The sequence below is a fragment of the Phoenix dactylifera genome, chromosome 2 (genome assembly GCF_051530095.1).
Source record: "Phoenix dactylifera cultivar Ajwa chromosome 2, Ajwa_hap1_PhDact_Kaust_v1.1, whole genome shotgun sequence".
In the NCBI taxonomy this organism is placed as follows: Eukaryota; Viridiplantae; Streptophyta; class Magnoliopsida; order Arecales; family Arecaceae; genus Phoenix; species Phoenix dactylifera.
This window is the reverse complement of record NC_143191.1, coordinates 51,509,602-51,520,929: the sequence shown is the minus strand read 5'-3', so window position 1 is coordinate 51,520,929 and position 11,328 is coordinate 51,509,602. Positions and strand designations below refer to the sequence as shown.

The following is an 11,328-nucleotide window of genomic DNA, read 5'->3' as shown; positions in this document are numbered from 1 at the left end:
ACTTCCTAATCTTGTATTAGAATCCTTCAAGATTTTTCTCTCACTGATTCACCACATTACTGGTGTATTGTGCTCATCCCTTTCTTCTGGCTTTATGTTTACAATTCATATTTTTATTCATTGATGATAACTGAAAGAATTAGTTTAGCCTCCCTTTTTGTTTTCATAGGAGTGGCAAAGATTCATTTTAATGAGACATAAATGGTAGAATCTGTAAGAAAATATAAAATATATAAATAAATCTACCTCATCTTATAAGCTTAAGTTTTTAGGAAAAGTTGTGATTTTAACATGGTATCAGAGCAGAGGTCCTGAGTTCAAACCCTGTATCTGCACTCTTTAACCCCATTATTAAAAAATTTCACATGTTGGGCTCGCCCATTAAAAAAAAAGTCCGGCCCAAATGTGAGGGGGAGTATAAGAAAATATAAAATATATAAATAAATCTACCTCATCTTATAAGCTTAAGCTTTTAGGAAAAGTGGTGATTTCAACTGAATCTAAGTTTTTAATGTTATAAAATAGAATTATATGCTATTTACACTAGGAAATATCTGTTGTTATGAAAAGGAAATCCAATCAAAAGTTGGCACTTCAATTAATAATGATAAGAGCATCATCTTGAGAAGGTCGTTGGGGCAATCTTTAAGATGAGTTCTTAAGTTATTCTATTCATTTTTTGTCAATCATTTAAACTAATAATGCCGGTATCTTACATAAAATTTGTCATAGAGCATCAGTATGAGACAAGCCCCTCAATCAAACATATGGAAACGACTAAAGAATATACTAGCAGTGCTATAGGATCTTTGAAATAGAAAAGTAGCTTCTATTTTTAACCAATTGAATTTAGTGGCGTACCTTATTCTATATCACTGTAGGTTTTGTTGTTTCCATATTAATGGAAGTCTACATGATATCATGTATCAATTTTATAAAGAAACTAAACTTTAGTCTACATTAAGCATATTGTATTTTGTTATAGAGAAGTAGTTGCTTAGCATAAGTTAAGCATATTTTCTCTTTTTCAAATTTTGAGTTAATTAGAGATACTTATTAAATATGAGAAGAGATTGGATGTGCTAATATGGCAAAATGGAAGATATTCAAGATTATATTATGAACAATAACGAATGCTATTTAATATCTAAAATGCCGGGTTATATGTGTGTGCATGTCCATGCACATTTAGAAACTGAAAAAGAAAATAAAGAGAAGCAAAGATACAAACATGGTGTTAAAAAGTTAAAAATAATTAAATTTTGTACAAAAAATAAAATATAAAAATCAACACCAAAATAAAATGCTTTGAATCAAAAATGAAATAAAAATATGGAAAATACAAAATACGAAACACAAAATAGTGCAAAAGAAAATAAAGTGAAAAAAATAGAAATTAAAGAATAAATATTAATGTAACAGTAAAGAATAAAATAAAATATCAGATTGAAAATAAATATGGAAAGAGAGAAATACAATGTAAAATTAAAAATGAGAAATACTAAACAAATAATAGAACGTATTTAGAATAAGGAATGAGCCAAGCTTGATCTCAGCTTAAAGCTCAAAACTATTTCTAATTTAAAATTGAGCAAAGTCGGTCTAGATTAAGCCTCCTTTAGTTACATTCTTACCATGCATTAAAAATAAGGAGTTCCTGCTATGGATCCTGCTATGGTTTTGATATTCATGATGCTAGAGGCCACATGCTATGTTGGTTTATTAATAAAATATTTAATTCAATAATTTGAAATTTTAGAAATTCGTATTAGATATTTATCAAAACATAAACCTAGTTAAATATAAAATTTTTTCTTAAACTCCCAAATAATTTAGTGTTTATCTCTATCCTCTCTTAAATTTTTAAGGAAATTCTACGGACATATCTCTAACAGTATCTTAAAAAGAAGCGTAGAGGTGCATCCTGATCTAATAGTAATTCCAAGTAACACAACTCTTGATGAATGGATGGATTATGTGAATGGATGCATTCAACGAAAGGATGCTTAAGCATCTAACCCTTTCACTTTTATAAATAGACAAGAAATTGTGCTTTCCATCAATCAGAACATTCTTTTCCATATAAGAGGATTGAGAGAGATTGCTTTAATCAAATTTATTGATTTTCAATACATTTGAATTTAGGTAGTGTAAGACACAATATTTTAAGTTTTTGGACTAAAAGTTATGGACAAATGGCTTCTAGCTAGGTCTAATATTCATCCCAATCCTTTTTACTCGTACGGGCTTCTCAATAAGAGACCAATATCGAGTAGGATCCGGATCATGAATGGGCGCTCATCCTTTTTTTGGGTGCAAGTCAACTATGACGAGGGAGGGAGAGTTTGCATGGTCGTGTGCCCGGTGACAATCGTAGCTTCACGCTGCGGCAAGCTCATTCCCATGCATTGGTTTTGTTTTGTTTTTTTTTTTTTTGTTTTTTTATCATCGTTGGGCCTCCAACGAATCACACATAGGAAAACATGTGCGTCCAAATCCAAAAAAAGAAGAAAGAAAAAGAAAAAAAAATTCCTCAAAAATAAAAAAAAATCAGTCCCATAGGCCCTTGGGGGAAGATAGCAGAAAGAGAATCGCTGCTTTGCCTTGACTCTCCTTCGTAATCCTTTGCCCTCTTGCCTGCAGATTGCCACAAAAGACGTATGAGTGCGCCCCTCATGCTTTGCATTGCCAGCTTTGCAACTCAAGTAAAACAGACTCCACTGACTCACCCAAGAAAAGGAAGGCAAGTCAGTTTCATTGGGCTATTTCTGGTCTAGTCTAGAATCAATACCAAATGAAGCTTCATCTTAACAACTACGTACACGGTGCTAATAGGTAGCCCTTACCTTTTCAGGTTAGTCCAGAAGCTGAGACAGAGAAAGATTTTGAATTATTTTTGAATAAATTAAGAAATCATATATAAGAACCATAGCATTTCGTGACGTATTGGTAAATTTGATCCTCTATCAACCAAGCCCCTCTTTCTCTCTCTTATGTCTCCATCGAAGGATATTTGGCGACTCATGGAGAAGTTAGAATCATTTCGGGCTTCGCATGTTTTTCGAAAGACAAATACAGCGACTGGATCGCCTTCTTTGCAGCCCACTACTTTGAAAATATTTTTTTTAGTATTTTTGATTATTTGTTACTGGCGTTAGATCATGTTTTGTGCTGAGTGTTGTGAGCGGCTGGCTTACGCAAAAAAAAAAAAAAAAAAAAGGAAAAGAAAAAAATTCACGGCTCCAATCCCCAGGCTGCCTCTTCTTTTATGCTCTCCTGCCCCCTTCTTCCTATCTCGGCCTCGAAAAGTTCACCCCTTCAGTCGCCCCCAAAACTCCAGCTTCCACCTCGAGGAACGACGACGCTCTCACATCTCGATGCCGCTCTCCGCCTCTTCTCCGGCAGCAACTGGTCAGCATCGCCTCAATTCGGTACTATGTGTTCGAATCGCTGTGTTTGTTGATGCATTCGCTAGGGTTTTTGGATTCAAACAGAGGTAAGAATAGGCTAGATTTAGATATGGAATTTTGGTTTCTCTAGTCTTCGTTGCTGTAGATTAAATGTGGAATTCTGGTTTGAATGGTTGAGGCCACGGATTCCACTTGCGCTAAATTACTTTTTTTTCGAATACGATTACTGTATTTGATAATAGTTCTTTCAGTGTAGTTCTTTGTTTTTCTTAGTATAGTGTGTATCATGAGGACTCCGCAGTAGATTAAATTTGGATTTAGATGGGGGTGAAAATCGGCTAAGGTTCGATAAAGATGGAAATTTGGTTTCTCCAGTCGACGTTGCTGTTTCCAGCTTACTGGAATTCCTCTTGCTGAAGGAAATCACTGCATGTCATTTTAATTTTTAGTCATTTATTTTTTAACGACGTTAAATGATACGGGTACATATGTAAAAAAGAAAAAAAAAAGAAGGATATACATGCAAATAGTAATTCTATGACGGTATTCATGTAATTTCATATATTTAGGAGGGTATACATGTAAAAAAATTCTATTTAAAAACATTGGTGGTCTCTGAATCTTTTCTCTACTTTGTATGTCATGAACTTATTACTTGGTTGCTTTGGATGTGTGTAGACTGTTACTTTTCTACCATACGAGTGTCTTGTGACTCACTTTTGAGGTGAAGTGCGATCTTCATCGGATTTCACTCTTCTTTTATATATTGAAGATTCTAGCTGCTGGGATGCTAGGAAACTTCTAATAGAGTTGCTATATCATTGGATTGAGCTAAAAAGTGCGACCATGATTTTTGGTTAGAACTTAGGCAAAAATATTCCAGATTATCCCTCCATCTTCCATCTTAATTTTGTCTTAGAGTCCTTGTGTATTAAAATAGATTCGGGGTGGAAATAATCTAATATAGCTAGATTGGGACAAAATCGTTTGGTTTTTTGCTAATCAGAAAAACACCTTTAATATGGAATTAAATTTAGTGTCTATGTCATGAATAAGCACTTGATTTTAATGAAATCTTGAAGTTTATTTTCTGGGTGCTGCAATTATTAATTTTGAAATAGCAATCAGGAAATTTTAGTATCTGATAGCATTACCAGATATAATCGAGACTTTTCTTGCATTAGAGTTGTTGCATTCTATGGAATTTCAAAACTTTATTATACATGTTCAACATTATAAACTGTCAGAGATGACTGATTTGAAGGATTGTGAAAGTCCACTTTTGCTTTGATGAATGGAGGAACATCTCATGATGCGGGAGTGAAGGTATCATCACCTGGTGTTGTCCGGGAGAATGATTTAGTGATTGTAGGGTCAGGTGTACTTGGTCGTATGGTAGCTGAAACATGGCGACAGGTTCATTCAAATCCTTGTAAAGATAATTGAACTAGTTACCTATCTGATATATTATCTTTTATGAGATACATTATTCATGTTTCTTTCTCGCTCTCCTTGAAAATGCCAATTTCAAGGCACAGAGATTCTGAGGAAAGCCAACTGTCTAAAGGGAATTCTATACTATAAGAATTTTGAAAAAATAAATTAATTTGTAAAAAAGAAAACATGAGCAATTATAGCTTAATCATAACTCCTAAGCTAATTACATGTTTAGTTAACTAATCTGTTAGGTTTTTGCCTTGTGAATCCAGAGATACAGTAAGACATACAGTAAGACAGTGTCATGATTTGAAGACCTAGAACAGCATAGAAAGATTTGGGATGTAGTTTTGTACAATTCATAATCTTGCATACAATTATTCTTATCCTTTCTGCCATCCTATTTTGATCTCACCTTGTAAATCCAACAATTGAGTATCAATTCCCCTAAGCAAAAATGTTATGCTTCATTTTCTAACAATATTTGAATTAATTAGCTAACAAGTAGAAGGAACTCGGATGGATAATATTTGATTATCAACATCTATATTTAAAATTCTACTAAGATTGAGAGCACCGGCTGTCGATATACATGCTATTAAAGTTCATTCTTAAAATTGTATAATGCTCATTTTTTTCCTTTATTCTTTTTCTTAAACATGGAACAGAGAACCAGATTGGTCTAGAGACGACATTTTTTTTCTGTTATTTTATACTAGATTCTAATAGTGACAGGATACACCCTTTCAAGCATGACAAGTGATTCGTGCACCCAACATTCTCCATTGCATTTTAATTTTGGACATTTAAACTTACCCTTTTTCTTTTATTTTTGAGAAAGCAAAAGTTTCATATATTTATCAAAGTGATTTTTTACATAAAATAAATCAATGAGTTCATAAGTATTAAAATTATATTACATTTTTTTTTGGAGTGATAAAATATTCTTCCTATGATCTGTTAACAGGAAAATCCAGGTTGCCAAATTTTTGGACAGACAATGACTACAGATCACCATGATGAATTGATAGAAGTTGGGATTCTTCCTTCTCTGGGAGGAACTACAATTCCCGTACATTATATTCTGTGCTCCTCCATCTTGAACTGCAGATTACCCTGGTGATGTCAGGTAAAGATTGAGTATTACAAGTGTAGGAGATGATATTTCTGCTAGTAACATATATCTAGCAGTAAAGGAATAGTTACATATCATGTTGATGTTGTTCTGTTATAAAGTTTGACTGGTGGAGGTTAGGATGTGATTTGGCCGTTCTCTAACATATTTAACAGAAAGAATAGTTTCACATCATGTTTTCAACAGTTCTTCTGTAAACCTTTTTGTCTTGGGCCACAAGCTTAACTTGATATATTGTTCCTCGTCCCTCATAATCTTTTCCACGCAGCTGTTTTTTATATGATGTATTTTTCCTAGATATATGAAGGCAGGAAGATATATGCTTTTAGAACATTACTGGGTAAATTAGCAGCCAATTATTTTGACATTAGACCTTCATCAAGATGTCCTCTTGAAAGGTCCATAACGAAGGTCTCAGTTCACTGGTCTGATCGTTGGCTTTCAAAGTCTACATGCAAATATCCGAGCATGAACCTGCCTAAGCTATTGCGGAACCTGAGGAGTATGTACGTGTTGGAGTTTGTGTTACCTGGATCTTTTGATATAGCCCAAGTAATTGCTCCTGATACTTAAAACATGAGCATTGATGTGACGCTCAAACATTTCTCCAAGAAGGGATTTTTTAGATATTGAAAGGATATAACGCTTAGACACACATTCACACCTGACACATGAAACCATGTCCATTTAATATAGATTGGAGTTAATCCTTAAGTCCTTATGGCCGGAACTAAGGAAGAATGCAGGCTATGCATAGTTTGGGAGGGTGCAGCCAAAAAGAAGCAAGATGGAAGACATGTTGGCTAAGGGTGATGTCACGCCCCGGATCCGGATCCGTGACACGGCCGTGCTATTGCCGACTACCGCCCATAATAGCACGCAGCCTCATACCTGGGTAACAGGGTAGTCAAACCAATCGAATCTTTTCATATGAAAGCATTCTTAGTACAACATGCTGGTCAGTACCCAAATACAGAGCTTCTATGTAGTTTATGTACACAAAAGTATTCTTGCTTTACCCCAAAAGAAAGAAGCCCTGATACCAAACTAACGTGTCTCTGGCAGCTATCAGTGGTAAGGATCTGAAAGAAAAAGTAAACGAACGGATATGAGCTACACGGCTCAGTAAGTAATCATACATAATCTTACCGGATCGAACATAACGGTAACCATGTTTATGCAGGGTTTGAGAAGCTGACATGCATATTTATCTAATCATCTTCATGGCATAATATGTATGCAATTTAAAGGAGATAGCGGTTATAGCAAAATACAACATTTCATAACGATATATTCAAAAAAACCCGTTGTAAAACAATGTATGCTTTGGCCAAGCACGTTCATAAATGTCACGGCCCGCCTGCGCAGGGTACGTGACTATCGGGCCCACATGAGGGGGAAACACGGGGCTCCCCTGCCAGATGTTGGCCGGTTTCGGGGCTTCACGCAAGCGTCCTTCACCCCTCACCGATTTTGCTTCTCCCCAAAAACACATCTGCAGGATTTGGAAGCACCCGCCTCATATACCCAGGCTCTGAAACGAGCCTCATGATCATGCTTCAAATATCATTTTCATAAAGTATGCATATGAAACCGTGCCCCCGGCATGCCTTGGTCCATTCTCTCGGATGCTACTGCGAAGTCATTCTTGGCCACTGGCGGGACCGGCTCAGTTATTAGGCGGCCACTGGCGGGGCTGGCTCAGTCATTCTCGGCCACTGGCAAGGCCGGCTCAGTTACATCGGGTCAGTAGCTCTTAAGAGTTCATAAATAATGCTCCGTATAGGTAGACCTTATAAATGCTACGGCGAATTCATTAATGGTCACTGGCGGGGCCTGCTCAGTTATTAGTCGGCCACTGGCGGGGCTGGCTCAGTCATTATCGGCCACTGGTAAGGCCGGCTCAGTTGCATTCGGCCCGTAGCATTAGTAGTTCTTAGGTACCCCCTTACAAGCAATATGCAGCTAGAGCAAATCATTATCATTCTTTACACTCATGCTAAGAAAAATCATAACATGGAACTCCATTCATTTTGCATGTATCACAAGAGCTATGAAAACATAATATGTGCACAACTATGAATTATGTGACTGACATGTACCACTCATGTTCATATTTCATAACTCATATCTTAGCATGTAACGTAATCCCAGTATTTTGTAGGCATAACGGAATATCAAACATATATCATCATAACTTGTGTAACTAGAGCATGTCAGATACACATATCGTTCTTAGCCTACAGTACATGCATAACATGTTAAATTTCATGTATGATCCATAAAGATTAGGGCAGGCTACTTACATACACGATTCACAACAAGATTAAAACAAGTTACTTACTCTCTTCACAAATCATGTATACAATTCAAATTGTATGAAAAACTCTGATTCATCTTATAAAACGTAATACAGGATCTACGATAAGATTAAGGCAGATTACTTACTTCAATTCGCTTTCCAAATTGCTCAAGTCCAGGTGATAAATCCTTAATCACCTAAAACAACATAATAGGAATTACATTATTCCCCATTTATTTATTATAAAATCTCTTAGTTCATCATATTATGAACTTACTTGCTTGGATCCCATCCAAGGATTTAGCCCAAGTCCAATTTGAAGCCTTTGGGGTTCGATTTAAAACCAGATTGGGTCTGCTGGAACTAACTCAATTTAATTGGGTTCGGACCCAAATTAATTTGGGCTTAATTCGGTTCGGATTTGACCCAATTTGCAGTTTGGGCTCGTCCAGACTTAGCCCAATTTAATTAGGCTCGGGTTTAGGTTCAATTGGCTAAATCAATTTCTTATTATTGGGCTTAACGGGTTTCGGACCCGAACCCGATTCCGACCCATTAACCCACTCTTTTCTTTTCTCTTCTCTTTTTTTTTTTCTTTTCTTTTCTTTTCTTTTTCTTTTCCCTTTTTCTTCCATTTTTCTTCTCTTCTCCTTCTTCTTTTCTTCTCCTTCCCGAAGCTTCCTCTCCTCCCTTCTCTTTCATCCCGATCTCCCCCTTGCTCTCTTCTCCGATGATGGGAGCACGACGAGCGGAAAGGGAGGACGGCGAGCGGAGGGGGACGGGCCACGACCGGCGGCGTCCGCAGCCAAGCCCCGCGGCATCCCCGGCCGAGCCTGCGGCACTCTCGGCCGCGCCTGCGTCGACGGTGCTCGCGGCCGAAGCCGGCGGCCGCCGCACACGACGACGAGGATGAGTCCCCTCTTCCTCTCTTCTTTTCCCTCTTCCTTTCTTTCTTTCATTCTTCGTCTTTTCTTCAACCTCCCTTCACCAACCCCCCATATTCTCTCTCTCACTCCCAAACCCTCTCTCTTCCTCTCTTCATTCTTCCCCTGTGAAGGAAGAAGGGGGGTTTGGGAGGGCCGAGCCACAGTCGGCGGTGCCACGGCCGAGCTCGCGGCGTCCACGGCCGCGCCTGCGGCGGCCTTCTCTTCTCCCACGGGGAAGAGATGCCGGGAGAAGCCGGCGGCACTGCGAGATGCCCGCGGCCGCTCCCTTGGTCTGCCAGCAGTCCCCTTCCTCCCTTCTTTCTTTGTTTCTTTGTTGTCTTGCACAAAACAGGGGGAGAGAAGGCAGGGGGCTTACCTGGCTTTTTGCTGGTTACCGTTGGGCAGTTCTTCCCCCTGGTAGTCCCTCCTTCCTCTTGGAGTTCAGGGCTCCTTCGCCTTCGGCTCCAGGGCTTCGGCTCTCTCTCTCGTTCAGTGTTCTTGGGGGTCTGTGATTTGGGGTTGCCGGCAGAGGCTTAAATATTTGTTTAGAGGATGAGACCCCCCTCTGAGAGGTCCCATCCGCTCCATTCCTCCCCTCTCCGGGACTGGCCGCCGCCCCCCTATCTCCGGTGCGCCGGCATCGGCTGCCAGCAGGGGTGAGGGTCACCCTTCCCTGTCGGTCTTATCCCTTCGTTTTTTTTTTTTTTTTTTTTAAACATTATAACAGCACTGCCCACTGTGAAATTTGGGCCCAAACCCTTAACTGGGCCCATTTCTTATTGGGCCTAGTAGGTTGTGGGCCCGGACATTACAGGTGATGTCTTACATACTAACCTAGAAAAGGAAATTTCAACCTGTCTTTTAGTGACAGACACCACTGATTATGTATGGAATGCTAGTCTTGGGTAACTGTAAATGTTGCTAAATTGTTAGATTAGGGTAATTGTAGATGTAAAAGAATCAGGCAGACATAGTAGTTTGTGGAGAACTGATGAACATGCTTCTGTGCCTTCATAAGATTCACAATTTACTGGTGGATAATACATGCCAATCTAATTGTACGGGCAACTTTTTTTTGACAATTTTATATCTATTGTATCTCCTTCAAAAATAGAGATCGTTTCTTTTCTTAAGTGATGATGAGTAGTTCTAATCTTGCACTTAAAACTTTCATATCTATGTATCACCTTGAGTTATATGCCTTTCTTCTGCAGTTTTCTAGCATTCATTTATGGAATGTCATAAATTTCTTATTCTCTCTTATTCACTTTCATGTAGGATAGTCGAGTTGTGCCAATTGGTACAAGTCCTCGGACAGATGTACTTCTAAAAGCAGAAAATGCAACTCTGGAAGGTGGGGGATGCATTCTAAGGCTAGCAGGGCTTTATATATCCTTACATAATGCTATAGGCTAAGGTTCGTCATATCGGTGCATACTGCCCTATACCATATTGGTGCCAAACCAATACTTGGTATGGGAGGTGTGCTAAGTGCAGCATATTGAGCCGACTTGTACTGACATTATACCAACGTGGTACCGGTAATGATATTGAAACTGGTATTGCGAACCTTGGTTATTGGCTATATTATAAGGCAAGAATGCATGCATGCGAACATGAAAGCAAGCACACATGCAAGCAATCAAGAAAGCAAGCACCATTTGACATTATTTTCCTAGCCAATGGCACAAAAAAGATAGAGGTGCTCATGTTTATTGGTTAAAGAAAGGATCCATCCGTTGATGCTCGTCCAGATCATTTACTAAATCTTATTCATTATGAGGTTACAGCCTTCTTGGTATCAGTAGGTTTATAAATCAATATTTTGTTGATGATTATGATGTAATATCTGGAAAAAAAATAGTCAAAAGTAATATGATCAAATTATGCGTTCGAGTATTTATTAACTTCATAAAATATGATACGTAAATCATTGTAATTTAGAAAATCGGAATGAAGGCACGAGACTGAGACGGAGACCTCCATTCTCGATTTCTATTGCGACAGAGGGAGGTATCATAATAGAGTCAAAATCACGATTAGAGTAAGTCCTTGGGATTCAATTATCCATTGTTTCATTAAATCAACTCTATGGGTCTACTGGGCCATTCCTCGACG

At 38.1% G+C, this 11,328-nt stretch overlaps 1 long non-coding RNA gene across 2 annotated transcripts; it reads left to right on the top strand.

Annotated features, from left to right (window-relative positions):
- Window positions 1–2,866: 2,866 nt before the first annotated feature.
- Window positions 2,867–10,779, top strand: LOC120110311 (uncharacterized). Of its 2 annotated transcripts, XR_016399543.1 has the most exons (3): window positions 3,188–3,496; window positions 5,815–5,976; window positions 10,489–10,779. It is a non-coding gene; the product is annotated as an uncharacterized LOC120110311 (long non-coding RNA). The 2 variants fall into 2 exon arrangements; XR_016399542.1 differs by lacking the exon at window positions 10,489–10,779 and having other exon boundaries at window positions 2,867–3,496; window positions 5,815–6,280.
- The last annotated feature ends 549 nt before the right edge of the window (window positions 10,780–11,328 follow it).